Source organism: Oryctolagus cuniculus, chromosome 14 (assembly GCF_964237555.1).
Source record: "Oryctolagus cuniculus chromosome 14, mOryCun1.1, whole genome shotgun sequence".
Lineage (NCBI taxonomy): Eukaryota > Metazoa > Chordata > Mammalia > Lagomorpha > Leporidae > Oryctolagus > Oryctolagus cuniculus.
Window position 1 is genome coordinate 31,285,465 of NC_091445.1, and position 19,614 is coordinate 31,305,078.

The window sequence follows — 19,614 nt, forward strand, 5'->3', positions numbered from 1 at the left end:
TCTATATTGGGTCCTCCTCTTTTTAGATACCCACTTCTTTCTCCAGTTTGGGGAAGTTTCCATTTATTATTGCATTGAATATGTTTTTCATGCTGGCATTGCAAGCTGGGGATTTAACCAGCTGCACCACAGTGCTGACCCCTCAAATATTCTTTACTCTGCTTGATCTAGTATGTTGTTAAGGTTCTCAATTGTGTTTTCATTAGATTTATTGAATTCTTGATTTCTTTCTTTTTTTTTTTTTTTTTTTTTTTGACAGGCAGAGTGGACAGTGAGAGAGAGAGACAGAGAGAAAGGTCTTCCTTTGCCGTTGGTTCACCCTCCAATGGCCGCCACAGCCAGCGCGCTGTGGCCGGTGCACCGCACTGATCCGATGGCAGGAGCCAGGTACTTATCCTGGTCTCCCATGGGGTGCAGGGCCCAAGGACTTGGGCCATCCTCCACTGCACTCCCTGGCCACGGCAGAGAGCTGGCCTGGAAGAGGGGCAACCGGGACAGAATCCGGCGCCCTGACCAGGACTAGAACCTGGTGTGCCAGAGCCGCAAGGCGGAGGATTAGCCTAGTGAGCCGTGGCGCCAGCCGAATTCTTGATTTCTAAGATTTCTGTTTGGTTCTTTTTTAAGATCTTTATTTGTTTATTGAATTTCTCATTGATATTATGCATTGATTTCTTAATTTCATTTAACTGTCTGTCTGTATTCTCTGATGTCTTTGAACGTCCTTTTGAATTCTTTGTCACGCATTCTGTCAATCTCCCTCATCTGGGGTCTGTTACTTAACCACTATTGTGCTCCCTTTTGGGAATTCTATTGCTCTACCTTTTCATATTTCTTGTATCCCTACATTGGTATTTGTGCATCTGACGCATTAGTTGTCCCCATCAATGTTAAGGAGGGGGTGCTTTTGTAGCTTGAAGGCTTTTCCCTGGAGTGGCGTCTCCGGGTGTGAGTTTGGTAGGCTACTTTGGCTTTAGTTTCAGTGGGACACTGAATGTAGTCTCCCTATATTCTCTCCTGTTGTCATTGATGGCAGTGGCAACAGGGGCATAGGGACCCTCTTCTCAGTCCCAGCAGGGGTACATGGGCCCTCGTGGTAGGGTTTTGGCAGTGCTGGCCCCTATGTCTAAGACAAATGTATACAGCTGCCCATGGCCATTAAATCTGGGGTGCATTCAGAGTAGAACCAGGCTGGGGTCAGGCCCAAGTCCAAGACATGTGTACTCTGCCTGGGGCAGAAGCAGGGAGTGTGAGGGAATGGGTCCTAAGTATAGAGGCACTAATCCACTCTTCTAAGGTTCTAGAAGCAGGAGCCTACTGTACTGGACCACCTGTCCTGTACAGTGCATGACACTGCTTGGGCTAAGGGGACAGGGTCAATGTTGCTGTTGGGGGTAGTTGTGTTTGTGAGGCTGCAACCCTATTTGCTATTGTGGGAAAAGGTCTGGGGGAGGGGGAGTCCCAGCTGAGGATACATGGGGGTTTCCATCACTCAGGGCAGTAGAGAATCTGATGTGACTCCTTCCTCAAGGTGGTGTCACACTGTCACAGCCTGTGCTCTGGGGCCTGTCTAATGTGGGTCCTTCAAAGCAAAGCTCCTGCCTGTACTGCAGATGTCTCCTCTGGCTGGGCTCCACTCCTGTGACAACTATGGGTCCCAGCTGTAGCTCCGCTTGCCAATGCCAGCGTCCCTGGAGATGGAGTCTTCTGGGGCTCTCCCATCTACGCTTCCCTCTCCAGCAGTGACTCACGGTCACCAGCAGGCTTTGTTATGGTGCCATTGTAGGTCTCTGTGTCCCATGGGGCTCCCATGTCTCCCTTGCTGAGTTCCATGTTTCCCCTTGGGTGCTCACGTCAGAATGCAATTATTTACTTGCTACTTGGCTCTTTTCTGTGGAAGAGACGAATGCTGGGCATCTCTATTTGGCCACCTTGGTCCCCTCTCTTTCCTAACTTCTCTTCATGAACTTTGGAAAGGTAGAAACTTTGGAAAGCTAGAAAAGCCTGGACTTTGTGGTCATCTGAAACAGCAGGTGGAAGATCAATCTCTCTCTCTCTCTCTCCAACCTTCTCTCTGTAACCCTGATTTTCAAGTAAAATAAACAAATCTTTAAAAAAGAGCTAATATTTTTAGTAAAAGGTTTGCTTTGGAATAAAGCCAATGGTTATATATTTTAAAAAACATAAAAAAGCATAAAAGTGAATATAAACAAAAACAAATGAACCTAAAATTTTGAATATCAAGTTAGTAACTAAGCAGAAAGAAAAGAACCAACTCAAGTAACTTTTTTTCTCAAGTAACTCTTGCATATGGTTTAGATGTTCCTTGACCTGCGGTGGGGTTATGCCTTGATAAACTCATCATGAGTTGAAAACCTCCCGGGTCCCAAGCTACCAAACGTCCTGGCTGAGCAGCACTGGACATTGTACAGGGTGAGTTGGTCATCCTCGTGGTCTGAGGCTGACTGGGAGCTGAACTCCCTGCCACTGCCCAGCATCGGGAGAGAGAATCCCACTGTGCACCGCTAGCCTGGGAAAAGATCAAAACTCAGAGCACGGTTTCTACTAACTGCATCTGTCTTTTACACCATCATAAGTTTCAAGCCAGGCTAAGTGGAGAACTACCTGTACACTCTAGGATTGCAGTGTGCGGCCTCAGAACTGCAAAGAAGTCTGGAATGTTACTCGGTTGGTTTGGTTTTGGTAGTACTATTAATCACACTGATTCTGAAGTAAGCTTATTTTTATTATCACACAGCAAAATGGTTAAATGTGTCAGTGTCTGAACCAGAGTTTTCACCAGGGGAGGGAAAACAAAAGTAAGTAATTGAAGGAAAGGGAGCATGTGGTGTTGAAATCCAGTATCTGTGTGAATTCATGATTTTTAAGAAATCATGTACCTCTTGGCTTTGAAAAGTCTTCAAAATAAAGATTCTTTAGAGGCAATGAGCACGCTGAGCACATGGGTTTCCCTTTGCTGTGTTCTACTAAAAGGAACCAGAGATCCATGGAGAAATGCCTGATTCCAGGTGGGAAGCCAGGAAAATACAAAGAAAGCCTGGAAGAGTTACAGCTGGGAAGAAAGTGCTATGAACAAAGGGGAAATCTAGAGGTCATGAGGCCAGGTTGGAGGGATTGTGATTGGCAAAATCTGGAATGTGGGAAAGTTTGAGCAACAATAATAGCAATTGCAAATATAATACATCAAATTTTAAAAATACATCAAATTTAAAAAAGTTGCCTCAGGGAAAGTTGTCAGAATCAAAATGGAGTTGCTTTGTCAAACCCTAACCAGAAAAGGAGGCAGATGCTGGCAGTGTGGTGCAGTGGGTTAAGCCACCACCTGTGACACTGGCATCCCATATGAGCACCAGTTTGAGTCTCTTTTGCTCTGCTTCTGATCCAGCTCCCAGCTAATGCTCCTGGGAAAGCAGCAGCAGATGGTCCTAGTGCTTGGGCCTGTATCACCCAAATAGGAGACCTGGATAGAGTTCTAGGCTCCTGGTTTCAGCCTGGTGGCCATTTGGAGAATAAACCAACAATCGAAGATCTCTCTCTCTCTCTCTCTCTCTCTCCTTCTCCCTCTCCCTCTCCCCACCTGCCTCTGTCACTCTGCTTTTCAAATAAACAAACAAATCTTTCAAATAAATGAGTACATAAAGCCAAGAGGTCTTGAAAGAGGGGATCTTGTCCATGTATGCCAAGAACGATCACAAAAATTCCTGCTAGGGCCAGAACCTTGCCAAAAGCCACTGCAACCTTACCCCCAAAATAATTCTGCAAGGACATCTACCCAGCAGCTCCCTGTTTAATCTTAGACTCACATCATCCTTGATACTAATCCTTGTAGTTAAGGATTATCATTTCAAAACCACCTATTTTTGCCATTTTCTACATTTTGTCTTTAAAACTTTCCCCTTGCCTCGGGCTTCTTGAGTGCATGCATACTTTGCTGTCACGTGTATTCCCATTGCATTGCTCTGCCTGAATAAACTCATTATGTTTGGGGAATCTGTCTCAGTGTTATTGTAGGTTGATAACTTCCAGCTGCTTCCCAGACTCTGTAGAAAGTTGGAAAGAGAGTCATCCTCACCCTAAGATCAGGCGATGCTGCCAATTGCATCAAACAAACCATTTTCTTGAACCCCTCTAAGAGATGAGTTTTTCAGTGCATCCGAAGAGCATGAAATCTGATTTTAAAAGGGCTGCCTCCAAGAAAGGCCAGTGCATGATTCCTGGTTGGCTCAGAGCAGGACCTCCAGGAAGACAGGATCACTAAGCAGGTGAGTAAGAGCTGGGGGAAAATTTCCAATGAGTTACTGAAAGGTGATCATGGGCAAGTAAAAGGACAAAGAGCCTCTAGAAGCCTCAGAGCCAAGGGTTGCCCAAAGTTCTCGCAGGTTCCTCCCCACAGACTCCACTGGGAGCTTCAAGGGAAGAGTGAGGCTAAGGTGGAGCATGTAGAAACCTTCTTCCTGGGCCCTGGGTAGGAGAACACTGTCATTGAAGAGACTGAGTATACATTGCTCAAGGGCTGGATACTTAAAAAAAACTGTAGACTTTATTGGGACAATTGGTAAAATTTAAGTATGGAATTTGCATAAGAAACTATTAAACTTCATCATCCGATAATGGTCTTAAGGCTACATGGTGCTGCGGTATAAAATGAAATAGAGTTGGTCTTTGTCCCTGGTCTCTTAATAGGGAATAACCTGAGTGCTAGGAGTGCTTTTTAAATTCATAATGAGCCCCTTGTTTAACAGCTCAGTTGTTTAATAGTGAATCAGGGGACTTATGGTTTGGTCCGATGACATCTCAAAAGGGGCTGATCATGAGGATCCAAGTGTTTAGAGGTTTAGAGGGTTGGGACCTTTAGGACCACCCAGTGGCCTCCAGAAAAGAGCTGGGGAGGGGCAGGGGCCACTGAAGTTTAAGTCCTGTAAAAGCTCTTGCACAGTGCATTGAGGGTGAAAGTAGAGAGGAACAGCACACCGTGTTTTCTCGTTACAAGTGGGTACCTGGTTATGTCCTTGTTCTTAGGAGACACACACTGAGGACTTTGAAGGTGAAGTATGATAATGTTTGCAACTTACTCATAACCAGTTCAGACAAAATGACTGTGTAAGTGTGTGGAGAGAAAGCAAGCACAATTTTCACTGGTGAACATAGGTGTAGAGCATGTGAAAACTGTCAGAATCAAAATGGAGTCCCTTATGTCAATCCTAACGAAATAAGGACGTAAATGGAGCCGGGAGGCTGTGAAGAGGCATGCGTGATTTCCTGGCGATGACTATCACCAGAGACCTCCAGAACCACAGTCTTGAACAAAGACTACTGCCGTGAGCACCTCTGCCTAGCAGCTCTCTGTTCAGCCTTGGACTGGCGCTACCATTGTGTTGTTTCAAAATGTCTTGTGCAATTCTCCTTGTTTTGCCTTCGAAACCCTCCCTTGCCTCGATCTCCTTGAATATGCTGATAGCGTACTGTGGAGTATGCACATTCCCATTGCCATCTTCTGCTGCTTCACATCACTAGCCTTTGGAGGATCTCCGACTGTTATTTAGGTGGACAAGTCCACGTGCGTTCATTCTATGAGAAATGGGAGGCACTGGTGGCACAGTGGTGACCGTACTTGCCTTCCATCTATTAGTAACATTTCAACACTTCCATAGGTTGTGGCAGAGAAGAAGGATCTATTACTATTTAACTGCAGGCGTTATTTAATTTGTAAAACTTTTCATTGAATTATCACAGCCACAACAGGTGTAACAGTTATACTTTCAGCCTGTTCTGTTTGGTGAAAGAGATGTCGAATCTCTGTGTACTGTTCTCCAGTGGTGGAGACTCCTGGAAGTTCAATGACATTCAGGTAAAATAAAGACTCTTAGAAAAAAGAGATAGAATCCATGTAAAATCCATTGATCTGTATCTGTCCTGACCTAAATCCTCCACTTTGAGGCTAGTCATTTCGTGCACAAGGAGCGTCAAAGCAACCGGTGGTGAGTGAGAAATCAGAAAGCAGCAGAGTTCACATGAAACTTACAAAACTCTGACTTCTTTGCAATTCCCACCACTAGGTTTCACCTCCTTCACACCCGTGCTGAAAATCAGCTGCAGCAGTGCCAGGTCCCCGCGGCGGTGATGGCTGCTGTCCACTTCTTGAAGCTTTGTCCCAGGCTTCTTCCCTTCCTCCTGTCTTGCTTCTTAATTTTCACATCCCGCTGGCTGCTCCTGGTTTGCTCAGTGTCATTCCCGTGTTGTCTCCGAGTGACAAATGAGTGTTCGACCTCCTTTCTGTTTGTGAGATTGTTAGTCTCTAAAAATCAAGAAGTGCCACAGCATCCTTGTGAAACCAATGGTAATTCTGTCAAACCTCTGGACACCTCTTTGGAAGAGGGAATAAAGGGAATAAATATTTGTCAACAGGCCGCTCTGTCCGTCAGATTGAGAATTCCATGCCAGCTGCATTTAAAATCTTGTATGATATTAATACTAATCAGTGTTTATTAACATTCAGACATGTTCACAACTGTTGTAGCAGCTGAGTGCCTCTAAGTTAAATTGATTTTAGTCCTCAGATGCCCATTAGCAGCTCCGCTTCCCATTTGTGTAATGAAATACAGTTGTTTGAGGGTGTTTATGAAATGACATCCATTTGATTTATAGGTAACCTTGACTCGGGAGTCTCTCTGCGTTGGAATGTAAATGATCTCCTCCTCCGCTTTGATTGCTCCATTGCAGCTGTGCGTTCTCATTTCCAAGCCGTAATAGGCAAAGATCTGGAAAGCACGTGCGCCCGCGCGCGCGCGCGCGCACACACACACACACACACACACACACAAAGTTAGAGTCTCTGGGCCCAGGGCAGATGCCTTAGGAGAGATAACATTCAGACTTGCATGATGATGAAGTAGGGAAGCCTCGGGAGGTTTTCTGAATTCAAAAGAAGAAGAAAACTCGGGCTCTGTATTGTGGCAACCTGCTCTCGGGCACATTTTCAATCCTAAACAGCTTTGGAAGCTGACTTGCTTTGTGATAATCCGAGATATTCACTCACAGCAAACTCCAGAGCTGTGAAGGGAAGAAAATAGCTCCCCCCGGCTTTCTGCCCCCCTGGGACCTAGAGTTAGTTCAGAGATGTGTGGCCCAGACCTGGCTGCCACGCCAGGGTCTCTCCGACGCTCCGTTCCTCTGAAGAAGTGAGCACGAGGGGATCCAGGCGTGACTGACTCCTCCCCTGCCGCCATGATTGACGGGCGCTTTAGGGCACACGTATCTGCGGAGGTCTTCTCGTGGTGCAGTGCGCGTGCGCTGGCCGAGAAAATGACTCCAAGTACTGCTCCTCGCTAGAGGGGTGAAGAGTCGGGCGAAACACCCTGTGAGCCTTCCCAGCCCAATCCAAGCCCACTTGAAGGTTACAGCAACTGCTCTTCCCTCAGTTCACCAACAGGAGGCCGAATGATGTTTTCTAATTCAGGACTGAATGACGGAGCCCCTTACCTGGCTATTCTATCAGCTGGTTCACTCCTCAGATGGCCGCAACAGCTGGAGCTGTGCTGATCTGAAGCCAGGAGCCAGGAGCTTCTTCCAGGTCTCCCACATGGATGCAGGAGCCCAAGGACTTGGGCCATCTTCCACTGCTTCCCAAGGTCATAGTGGAGAGCTGGATCGGAAGAGGAGCATCCGAGACTAGAACCGGCACCCATGTGAGATGCTGGTGCTTCAGGCCAGGGCTTTAACCCGCTGAGCCACAGTGCTGGCCCCATCTTTACTTGACTGGAGAGGATGCTTTGTTTCTGCACACTTTAAATTTTCTTCTGGACATTTTATGGAAAGGAGGTGAATGACTAGAGCATTAAATAAGAAACATAAAAGTATGCAAGTCACATTTGAATTAACCATAATAGAATATGCGGCTGAAAATGGAGGTAAGGAAATATGTAAGACGGAAGTACAACAAGTGTGCATTGGTCAGAGGCCTCACCAAAATTATCCCCATCGAAAGAAAAAGGACAAAATGCTTCACCTGGGGAGAAGAACGGGGCTGCTTGTTTTTGGGATTGAAGGCAGCTGACCCACATAAAAGAAAGAAACCCAGGTAGATTTCATGGATAGTTTTTATGAGTGTCTATCCTAAGTATTTATCTACTCTAACACACGTATACTTTTTTAAAGATTTAGTTGGGGTGGGGGCAAAGAGAGAATATCTTCTTCCACTGGTTCTGTCGCCAAATGGCCACTTGGCCAGCGCTGGGCCAGGTTGAGCCCAGGAGTCTGGAACTCCACTCAGGTCTCGCAAGCACGCTACTCTCCATTTATCCACATACGCTATATTTTTAAAATTGAGCATTCCCCAGATGGAGAAAGGTTACAGCTGCTTCAAGGCTGGTTCGAGGTAACTGTCCTTACACTTGGTCCTGCCTTGCTGTTGCCTAGACCTGTGCTTCCGCCACGCTCCGTTCTTTTCGCTCTGCCCTTTGCTCTTGGTTTCCCCACGTCTCTCCTGCAGAGTGTATGCTAGTTGCCTTCTTCCTAGTCGCCCTCAGCTAAACTCTCAGGCCCACATCAGCACTTGGTGCAGTGGCCAAACCACCCTCGGCCTCCCCGATGAGCACCTCAGTTCACAACGAGGTCTATGACCAGCAGTTTCTTTCTGTGACGTGTTCACCAGCTAACTTGAGAGACACACACTGAATTTGTGTGTCTGTCTGTCTGTCTGTGTGTCTCTGTGTTTGCATGCATGTTTTGTTTTGATGGTACTTGTTTTTGTTTTGGTTGGGTTATTTTGGAAGAATGACTTTTGATAAAGGCAGATAGGATATGGGCTCCCCGTGGAATAGGGCATTTGAGTGTTTTAGAGGGATAAGACCACATTTTCCTGCTATTACTGCTTTACTCTATTGCAGACGCCCTTGCTCATGCAAATAGGAAAAGGGGAAAAAAGAATTGTGGAAGTGGAAATACAGAAGAGAAACTTTTATTATTTGAGTTATGAGTAATTTGCTCTCAAAGGCATAATATTCCCACAAAGCATATACTCAAAGAAATCAAACAGTTACTGACACCTACTTTCTTAAAGTCACATAACCAAAATTGAAATATGTAATAAAAAAGAGTACGGAGTCAGATGGGTCAAATTCTAGTTCACTAACTGCAGGTGCAGAAAGTTGGGCAATTTAAAGATTGTCAGTCTCAATATCCTTACCTATAAAAAATGGAAATAATTCCTAGCCAATTTTTCTATGGCTATATGAACCAATGTATATGGAAATCCCTCACACCGAGGCCAGGCCCCACATAAATGCTCAATCCATATTTATTTCCTTTCCTTTCACTATCTTTGTGGATGCCAAGTTGGAATGCTAATGCTCTTTAATTTATTGCTCCCCTTCCTGCGGGAGTAACAGTTCCCTGAGCACACTCGGATGACTTGGTTGGACCTTCCCACTGATTTATTCTCCACCAGGTGTCCTGAGCAATTAGGCCCTTTCCCTTCAATTGTGTAGCTGTAGAATACAAGTACTTTATAAACTGAAAAGTGTCTCTACGTGGCATCCAAGAAAGGGACACATCTTTAAAAATAGTCTGGATTTACCAAAAAAAAAAAAAAAAAAGCAACTAAAAAGGGCAGTCATCCCAGGGGGCCATTCTGTTGGAACAAGGGCTGGATGTTTGGTTGTGCCGGCTAACATGTCACCAAACTTTGCCCTCTTACAGTTCTCAGATCCTCTGGACCCAAACCTCACTGTGTTTCTCACAGCGGGAAAAGACACTCAGTTGTCCCCTGACCACACTGCAGGTCACCGCTGTCATTTGCTGTCCCCTTCCCGTACTCCAGGTGAGGCACACAGGACTGCCCAGATGCAGCCTGCTCTCTTGATGGCTGTTGACAATCAAGGTGCTACAGCTTGAAGCCGTTTGTCTGAGGAAGGGAATGGAGCTTTTGGTGCCCCTGCTGCGACTGGTGGGGTGGGATTTCAGTCTTGACAGCTGCTGGAGAACATCTTGTTGTAAGTGACACCACACTGGCAATGAAGAAGCAGCCTCCACAGTCATGTGTACGGCCATTCGTATGATTGAATTTCCCATTTGGAGCGAGGCAGCCGACATTTTTATCTAAAAACAATTTAGCTTCCTTTCTTTGGGGAGGAGGTGCTACATCTTCTAGCTGAATACAAAACAGATTATGAAAGAGGGAGAAGGCCTGGGTGGAAGGAAATGGGGCAAACCAAATGCAGCAATGAAGCGGCGAATTTGCATCCACCTGTGTGTGAATGCAGTGCTGGCCCAGCGGTGGTTCTGTCCCTTCAACATGTATTCCCTTAAAGTGGCTCCAGCCCACTGTCCGTGATAAAGGAGAGGGACAGCCGAAAGTTTAATTTGCTTTTATCACTTGGCCAAATCATTGAGCATTTGAGCAGCATGGGAAACGAGCTGGCTGCCTAGATGAGTAAGGAGCTGCGCTGGGACACCCAATGCCCTGCTTGTGCCAGCAGACTTGAACCGTTTAGACTGGGTGTCCACTGGCAAGACTCACAGCTGCACCAGATCCAGTCACAGATGGTGTCACTGTCGGCCTGCTGTCATGATTGAGAGGGTGTCCGATCGGGCCCTGCTTAGTGGTGGCATCTCCGTCACAAGGGGCATTGTATGGGAAAGACTTGTGTTTTCAATGTGATTCCAGCTGAGGTCTCTGGGGATGGCCCTTTGGGGAGAAGAATGCAGGCTTGCAGCATCGAGTCCAGTATTGTTCACTCTGACTTCTGGGTTATTGATGTTCTCTTCTGCTATCTTGCTTCGGGAACATCGAGAAATTCTTTCAAGAAGGGAGGGAGGTTCCCCCTAACTTCCCAAGCCAGCTTCTGCCTGCATCTGCACATTTCACAGGCACAGGGAAGAAGCCCCAAGCCCTACCTTGGGAAATTTCTCAGTACTACTCCGAAGACAGCTCCCTAATAACAATTTTATTTCCTTTTCTTTGAACATGTGATTGGACAATTCTAAGCAAACCCAGATTTATATGTGAGTCACTCCAGAACTTAAATTTATTCTTCAGGGAATGGTTTGAACTCAACTTGAAAACCTTAATGTGTCTGCCCACACCTTAGCAAAAAAAGAATAGAGAAACAAGCACTGCGAGTGCACAGTACGACCGTGTGAGCACAGACTGGTGTGCAGGGACCCCCTGCGGGACCACTCAGAAAGGCAGGAGCAGACATCCTCAATGCAAGCAGGTCTTCTGCTCCCAGAGAGTGTGTGGAAGGTGGGTGGGAGCATCATCCAGCAGCTGCTTTTCCTTTGAGCCGTGGCTTCATCGGCCTCCGACTAGGAGGAGGAAGAGGGTCGGCTGTTTTACCTCCTAGTGCTGCCATTACGGACATGTGGCTTATGCACAGTTCTGGATGCTGGAAGTTCAAGATCAACATGGCAGGGTTGGTTCACCTTGAGGCCTCTTGCCTTGCCTCTATATGGGAGTCTTCCTCACCCATCGGTGTTGGCCCTGTCCTACTCTCCTCTTACGTATTCTTATCTCCTCTTCTGTCATATTGGTTTCGAGTCCACCACCAACAAACCCGTTTTCTCTTAATCACCTCTCAAAGTCCCTGCCTCTTCCTACAGTCACTTTCTAGGGTTCCGGGATTAGGACTTAGACATATGAATCTGGGGAGACCCTGTGAGGCCACAGCAGGCCATCGGGGGAAGCAGCCTAAGAGCGTGTTCTTTGGTGGCCCAAGGTTTTCCCATTTCTGCCAACAACTCTGCACTCTCCTTTTTCTCAGACATCAGTCTAGAAGCAAAGTCACTTTGTTTAAAGGCTGGTGTTGTGGCAAAGCAGGTAAGTCGCAGCCTGCAATGCTGGCATCCCCTATGAGCGCCAGTTGACCCCTGGCAGCTCCACTTCTGAACCAGCTCCCTACTAATGTCCCTAGGAAGGCAGCAGATGATGGCCCAAGTACTTGGGTCCCTGCCACCCACATGGGAGACCTGGATGGATTTCCTCACTCTTGGCTTTGGTCTGGCCCAGCCCTGGCCATTGCTACCGTTTGGGGAGTGGACCAGTATATGAAAGAGCTCTCCCTCTGTCTGTCACTCCATCTTTCAAATAAACAAATAAATCTTTAGGGAAAAAAGTGCAAGAGGAAGAGAGAACTGGGTCTCAGAGTCTAGTGAGAAAAAACCCTGCTTAATGTAAAGCTCTCCTGGAAATGCCTATGGACGTGTAAGACTGCGATTTCTTATCTCCTTATTTCGTGAGGGTTCGTGTTTTGTTGGGTGTTTCTCTTGGGCTTGTACATAAGGACAAGGAACTGTGAACTATGAGTTAGTTATAAACCAGAGCTCCTGTCCCTCTACGAATGTGACAGAAACACTGAAATTTTCTTTCTCCTTTTTTGTTAACCCAGAGGCATTTACTCCATATTTGAGGAAACAAAACAATACAGAGTTTCGTTGCTCCCCTCCTGCCCTGTTGCTTTCTGTTGTTCTCTGAGCACTTACGTTCTTTTTGAAAACCAGAATTTAGAGAGCCATCTACCGTTTGTGAGCGTGGAACATGTAGCCTTGTCGGCCATCAGCTGCCCTCTCTACCAGGAGAGAAACAAACCTGAGGACCAAATCAAGACAGGAAGGAGGGCACAGGCCAGTGTGGGGCGGGGCAGCCAGAGCTCTGGCCAGACCATGCTTGCGGCCAATATCACCACCAAACTGCTCTTTGAATGAGCCAATAAAGCAGTTTTCAGAAGTTTTACTTATTTATCTGAGAGGCAAAAAGATACACAGAAACTTTGACAAAGACAAAGATCTTCCAGCCACTGATTCATTCCCCAAATGAAGCCAGGAGCCCAGAACTGAATCTGGGTCTCCCACTCAAGCTCTTGAACCATCGTCTGCTGCCTTCCAGAAGGCAGACCACTAGGAAGCTGGATCAGAAGTAGAGTTGGGACTTGAACCCAAGTGCTCTGATGTGGGCATCCAAAGGGGCATCTTAGCTGCTGAGGCAAATGCCATCCCTACACTTACCTTTAGTACTGTCTTTAAAACAATACAAGACCTGGGCCAGTGTTGTGGCATACTGGGTAAAGCTGCCACCTGCAGTGCCGGCATCCCATATGGGTGCTGGTTCGAGTCCCAACTGCTCACTTCCGATCCATATCTCTGCTATGGCCTGGAAAAGCAGTGGAAGATGGCCCAAGTCCTTGGGCCCCTGAACCCACATGGGAGACCCAGAAGAAGCTCCTGGCTCCTGGCTTTGGACCAGCACAGCTTCTGCCATTGTAGCCAACTGGGAAGTGAACCAGCGGATGGACTTCTCTCTCTCTATCTCTCTCTCTCTGCCTCTCCTTCTCTTTGTGTGTAACTCTGATTTTCAAATAAATAAATCAATCTTTTAAAAAATTAATACAAGACCTAAAATGTGCTATTGTTTAATACTCGTGCCATTTTGTTGTTCTGCCTCTTCCAGGAGAGTCTAGGATTCAATAGTCTTCTTTTGGAAGACTGGCTTCTGCCTAATCTGAAAACAAGACAGATGAGCTAAATACTAGCACTACCTGCATGGAGTAACTTCTTGTACAACATGATCCGTGGCGCAAATCCAGGAGATGCACCTGATGTTTGTGCTTTAGCAATGCATTAGTGTCTTACCCATGAGAAGATGCTCTGCTTTCAGGCTAGTGCTGTGCAGACCTAGCAACTGAATGGTGAACCAGCAATCTCTTCTTGGTGTTGGGCTTGGTCCTTGCCTTCTCCTTTTGACTGAGGGCTTGGTGGTTTCTCCAGGGCCAAGCCTTGGGAATGCAATTCTGTACATCCTTTCTGCTGCCAACTTCCCAGTGTGCACCTTTCCTTGCCAACCCATCTTTAAAACCTCTTTAGGATGCTCATGACAACCATTGGACAGTCTCCTTCCATCTTCTTAACTAAAGCAGAAATTGGGATGGATACCCAAGAGTCTCAGTTGTGAGGTGTAGAGAGAGCGTCAGCTCTCTGAAGAAGTGAACTGGTTCGTGTCGCACCATGGAAAAGCTGGGATCTGAACAGACAGATGATTGGATACTGGACTCAAAAGCCAACAGGTCAGGATCTCTCTGTGTCTCTCTCCACGTTTCTTCTCTTCTTCCCTCTGTATATCAGTTTTGAACTTCCAAGCCAGCTGTCTTTACAAGACCCTAATTATGGCCCAATGTAGGCCTACATCCTGGCAACTTCCTGACCAGAGATGGGAGACAGCCCTGCTAACTCCAGTTAGAAAAATTAAAAAAAAAAAAAAAAAAGCCAACTATGGCTGTCATGACCTAAGCCATATGCCCTAGCCCAGTCACTGTGACCAGTGGAAGGGACGAGGTCTGGCCACTTAGGGCGGGCTCCCCTTCCTCCTGAGACAGGAGAAAGACTTGCCTTCCCCTACAGAGCCACGTGGCCGGGATGAATGAGGAGTAATTCCCCAGGGAAGGGGTTGCTGTTCCAGACAGGTCAGCAATGACAGAGAGCACAGCGAGAGAACAGTCTGCTCAGTGGTGGAGAGGATGTGCACGGTGCTGTGGTCAGTGACTCGCATGCAGCAGGCATTCAGTCAGTGCCACTCAATGGCTGACTGAGCCCGACGCTCCAGCCTCAGGTGTGGTTTTCACTCATTTCTCTCAGTCTGGAGATTCCCTTGAGCCTCTGCCTCATGCCTATACCCAGGCTGGGGTCCTCCTGACTAACTCCCCAAGAAATTCCTATGGCTCTTGCAGAAGTCAAGCCAAGATGAGTGTTTGGCACAGCAGTTAAGACACCACTTGGATATTCCATATTAGGCTGCCTGGGTTCTAGTCCGGGCTCCACTTCCAATTCCAGTGTCCTGCTAATGTGCACCCTGGGAGGTAGCAGACAACGACTCAAGTACTTAGGTCCCTGCCACCCACATGAGAGACCAGATTGACTTCCAAGCTCCAGGCTTTGACCTGGCCGAGGTCTCATTGTTTCAGATATTTTGCATAGTAAACCAGTGTATAAAATATTTCTTTCTCTCCCCCACCCCCTGCATTTCAAGTAAAACTAAACTTAAAAAATAATAAAGCTATCAGTAACTCGGGATTTGCAAGTCTCCTTCCATCTGTAAGCTGAAATACTTATCTCATTCTCAATCATTGCTTTCCCTTAGCCTCAACTTCTGGCTCCTCTTGGAATTCAGTGGTTTCCTCAGTCACATTCATGAAAGGATCCCATTGGCCAAATGCAAGGTTTGCTCCAGGTATGTAAACACCAGTGGCGAAAGCACGACTCTATACAGGGTCTCTGTATGAGCCTAGACTGCCAACTCCCATGGGGATGCCTCCATTTATTGTAAATCCCTCACGTGTTGCTGGTGACAGGTACAGAATGAATACTTCCCAAGTCCTGCTTCTTGTCAGCAATAAGTGTTGGAAATCCTGAAGCCAGCTTGCAAGGGTTTTCCTCATTTCACCTCCTTGCCACCCATCTGCTTCGTTGCAATCGAACACATGGAACTCACAGAATAGCTCTAAAGATTGACCACAAGTTGACCATAAATAATTGGGAGAAAAACACCCACTGGAAGCCCAAGGAGGATTGGCTTCTCTATTAATGTGACAGAAAAGAAACAGAAATGGGCCGGCGCCGCGGCTCACTAGGCTAATCCTCTGCCTAGCGGCGCCGGCACACCGGGTTCTAGTCCCGGTCAGGGCGCCGGATTCTGTCCCGGTTGCCCCTCTTCCAGGCCAGCCCTCTGCTGTGGCCAGGGAGTGCAGTGGAGGATGGCCCAGGTGCTTGGGCCCTGCACCCCATGGGAGACCAGGAAAAGCACCTGGCTCCTGGCTCCTGCCATCGGATCAGCGCGGTGCGCCGGCCGCAGCGCGCCGGCCAAGGCGGCCATTGGAGGGTGAACCAACGGCAAAAGGAAGACCTTTCTCTCTGTCTCTCTCTCTCACTGTCCACTCTGCCTGTCAAAAAAAAAAAAAAAAAAAAAAAGAAACAGAAATGGATAATGGCATCCTTCTTCTTGGTACAAATACAGAGACATGGAGTAATCTCACAATATCTCAGAAAAAGGTAAATGAATTCTTTTTAAAAAATAAGGCAATAAAATCATGCATTGCTTTGAGGAAAAAGTAGTCTCAGTATCATACCATCTTGCAGCATAACAACAAATAAGAAACTTAAATGATTTCAACTGGGAACACATGGTAAACAGCATTACCAACATGGATCCTGCTTCTGAGACAGACACATGTGTCTAAAATATTGATTCTGGCACCATTAGTGTGGCTTTTCATTACTGCAAAGCTACCGAAGTGGAAACGCGGACTGCCATTTTGCAGAAAGGATAATCTCAAAAATATGGCCATCTTGCGAATGAGGCCATGCAGACATTAGACTCTTTATTTCCTGTCTATTATTGCTACATTTCTCAATTCACAAAAACAAAGCAGAATGCTTGGTTAGCATTTCTGAAACAGAAAAAATAGGAACCTCCTATCTGGTGCATCAGATTAGTCATTGAGAAAAATGCAAATTGAAACAGCTTGTAGGGGAAACTTGCTGTTCTATAAATACAAACAGTAAGTTTTAAAAGGAGAGTGGTAAAGGCTAGCAGGAAACTTACAACAGGAGGAGCATCTGTCACGACTAGTCCAAAATTATCTCCAGGATATTGTGGTGCTCCCAACTTCCTAGCTTATCTCTGAAAATGCCATAGCCTCTTATCTTAATTAAGTAATGGACATTCATGGCCAAGTTCAACATTAAATTTCATTACTGTGTTTCTTAAAGCAAAATGTATTTCATTAAAACACTATGAAAGTTTAAAATCAAAATTACTTCAAATGTCAAATGAAATGGACCAGTTATTTATGAAATTAAGATTAGTCTGTCTAGAAACAGATATTTGTTGCAGCAGCTAAGCCACCACTAGGGATGCCTGCATCCAGGGCAGGAGTGCCCAGCATCTGTGTCCCAGCTCTACTCTCCATTCCAACTTCCTGCTACTGTGCACCAAGTAGGTGCACTTGTCATGTACTTGACTTCCTGCCACTCCTGCAGAAGACTGGGCTCAGCCCTGGCTTTTGGGGACATTTGGGAGTGAACTGATAGATGGGATGTGTCTCTTAGTCTGTCTCTCTCTTGAAATAAAAAATTATTTTTTAAAAAATAATTTTCTTCCAAAGGAAGTCGTATTGTAATGCATACATACTGTATTCTTCTTCCTGTAACAGGTACAAGTCACTGCCACTAAAAAATTTTTTAAAGAATCAAAATAAAATTTGTAGATAAGACCAAAGTAAAAATGAAAAAGAAGCAGGTGACTTTGAACCCACAACATAATAGAGCGATGACGGATGTAATCGAAGCCAGAGCATAGGCAGAAGCGCTGTGCAGAAGTGCCAACAGCTGCTGTGTCGGGCTTCCCCGCGGGAGCGGACCCCACAGCAGAGCTACGCCGAGAGAGCACGCGTTCATTTCAGGAGTGCATGAAATCATGGAATGTCTGTCCGGGAGACGCCTTCGCTGAGTTCCCACCCTTCCACTTGACAGACAGGCAGACCAAGGGGCGCCCGGGAATTAGTTCAAGGTCACAGCATCTTTCCTCTTTCGCTCACTGAAGGTCACGTAGGCGGGTGAGCTTCTGCAATTCTCACCACCACAAAAGCAAAATCTTTAGGGACCCTACTCTTGGAAAAGAAGCCAAGGTTTAGTTTCATTTTTTCTTGTCATCTTTTCTTTGCTTTAGAGTGCAGCTTCAAATCTGTAATATAGAAAATAGATGCTTTTGAGAAGCTCAAGAGCAGACTTGCTTCCTATGACCTTTATTTTGGATCAGCCCACGGACCACCTGGAGAATTTTAGAATCCTGAGAATGTTTGCATTTTAAAGGCCTCACTGAGCATTTAGAAGCATGGCCCTGCTAGGAAGTGAGGAGAGCTGTTGCCCATGTGCCCGGGGAGAACCAGCAGGCAGTGGGTCCAGCTCTCCTGAAAACCCATCTGGGGCTATTCTACCTCTCCTGGCTTACTCCCTTGCACTCAGTTTCTTCCTTAGCAGAGAGAACAGAGAGATGGAAGAGTCAGGGGTGGTGCGGGTATGGTGGGGAAGGGGTCTGAAGTTTCCTCCTTGACCTATAGAGGTATTTTGTTTTGGGAACAGGTGTTTGGTGCAGTGGTAAAGTCCCATCCCTTATCAGAGTGCCTGGTTTGAGTTCTGGCTCCTCCTCTTCCAATTGCAGCTTCCTGCTGATGCGCACCCTAAGGGGCAGTAGGTGGTGGCTCAAGTTCTTGGATCCCTGTCACCCATGTGGGAGACCCAACTGAGTTCCAAACTCCTGATTTCAGTCTGGCCCAGTTCCAGATGTTCTGGGCATTTGAAGAGTCAACCAGCAGAGGGAAGACTCACCTCTCCCTCTCTCCCTCCCTCTCCCTTTCTCTCTCTCCCTGTTGCTCTGCCTTTCAAATAAAATGAAAATAAATAAGTTCTGCTAATATACAAGGCTGTTAAGTGTCTGTCACTTTTGTCAATCATGTGTACTATCTTGGGTCTTCATTGTTCATGTAGATAAATCACTAGGCCTGTCTCACGTTTATAAATGATCACTATGCCTAAGCTGTTTGGGATCTGTTCATTAAGAACCACCTCTGAAAAATGATTCTTTCTTGCATGCATGAAATCATGCATACAAACATGCATTGAGAAACTGCTAGCTATGGGGGGAAGAAAGACAGAACACGAACTCTTCCTCGAGGGGCTTGTAGTACAGTGCGAAACAAAGATATGCATCAAAACATTATCTCATTCCATGTTGCAAATGCCATGCTACAACCGCTGTACAATACACAGCCACGTGGCACAGAGGCTAAGACTGAAGCTTGACCCACACGGACAGTGGCGGAGTGTCCTCTCACTTCTGGCATTCTTACAAATTATGCAGTAACTCTGGCTTCGGCTTCCTTATTTCTATGCTGGGAACAAATAATGGTTTTGGTTTCTATAGCACAGTATGAGGATTATGTTATATGTAACCTATAATGTTATTGGCACAAAGTAAGTGCTCAATAAATGCTGTTATTAATTTCTGCAATAGAAGCATAGAAGAGAAAGAGTGTTTGACTTCAGAGGGTCTGAAGATGCTTCATGGGAAAGCTCTAATCCAGCTGAGTCTTGAAAATGAACTTTCTGGGGGCCGGCGCCGTGGCTCACTTGGTTAATCCTCCGCCTGCGGCACCAGCATTCCATATGGGCGCCAGGTTCTCGTCCCGGTTGGGGTGCTGGATTCTGTCCCGGTTGCTCCTCTTCCAGTCCAGCTCTCTGCTGTGGCCCGGGAGTGCAGTGGAGGATGGCCCAAGTGCTTGGGCCCTGCACCCCATGGGAGACCAGGAGGAAGCACCTGGCTCCTGGCTTCGGATCAGCGTAGCTCTGGCTGTGGCGGCCATTTGGGGGGTGAATCAATGGAAGAAAGACCTTTCTGTCTCTCTCTCTCACTGTCTAACTGTCAAATAAATAAAAAATTTAAAAAAAAGAAAATGAACTTTCTGTCAGGTAATTACATGGGAAACATAATTCCGGACCATCAGAGTTACAGGAGAAAGAGCGAGAGGCAGTGCATAGCCTGACGATCTGGGAACC

At 46.5% G+C, this 19,614-nt stretch overlaps 1 long non-coding RNA gene across 1 annotated transcript; it reads left to right on the top strand.

Annotated features, from left to right (window-relative positions):
- Positions 1-4,038: 4,038 nt before the first annotated feature.
- On the top strand, positions 4,039-18,463 carry LOC127492850 (uncharacterized). The gene is made up of 4 exons (XR_007922657.2): positions 4,039-4,280; positions 13,873-14,072; positions 15,143-15,232; positions 18,221-18,463. It is a non-coding gene; the product is annotated as an uncharacterized lncRNA (long non-coding RNA).
- Positions 18,464-19,614: the final 1,151 nt, after the last annotated feature.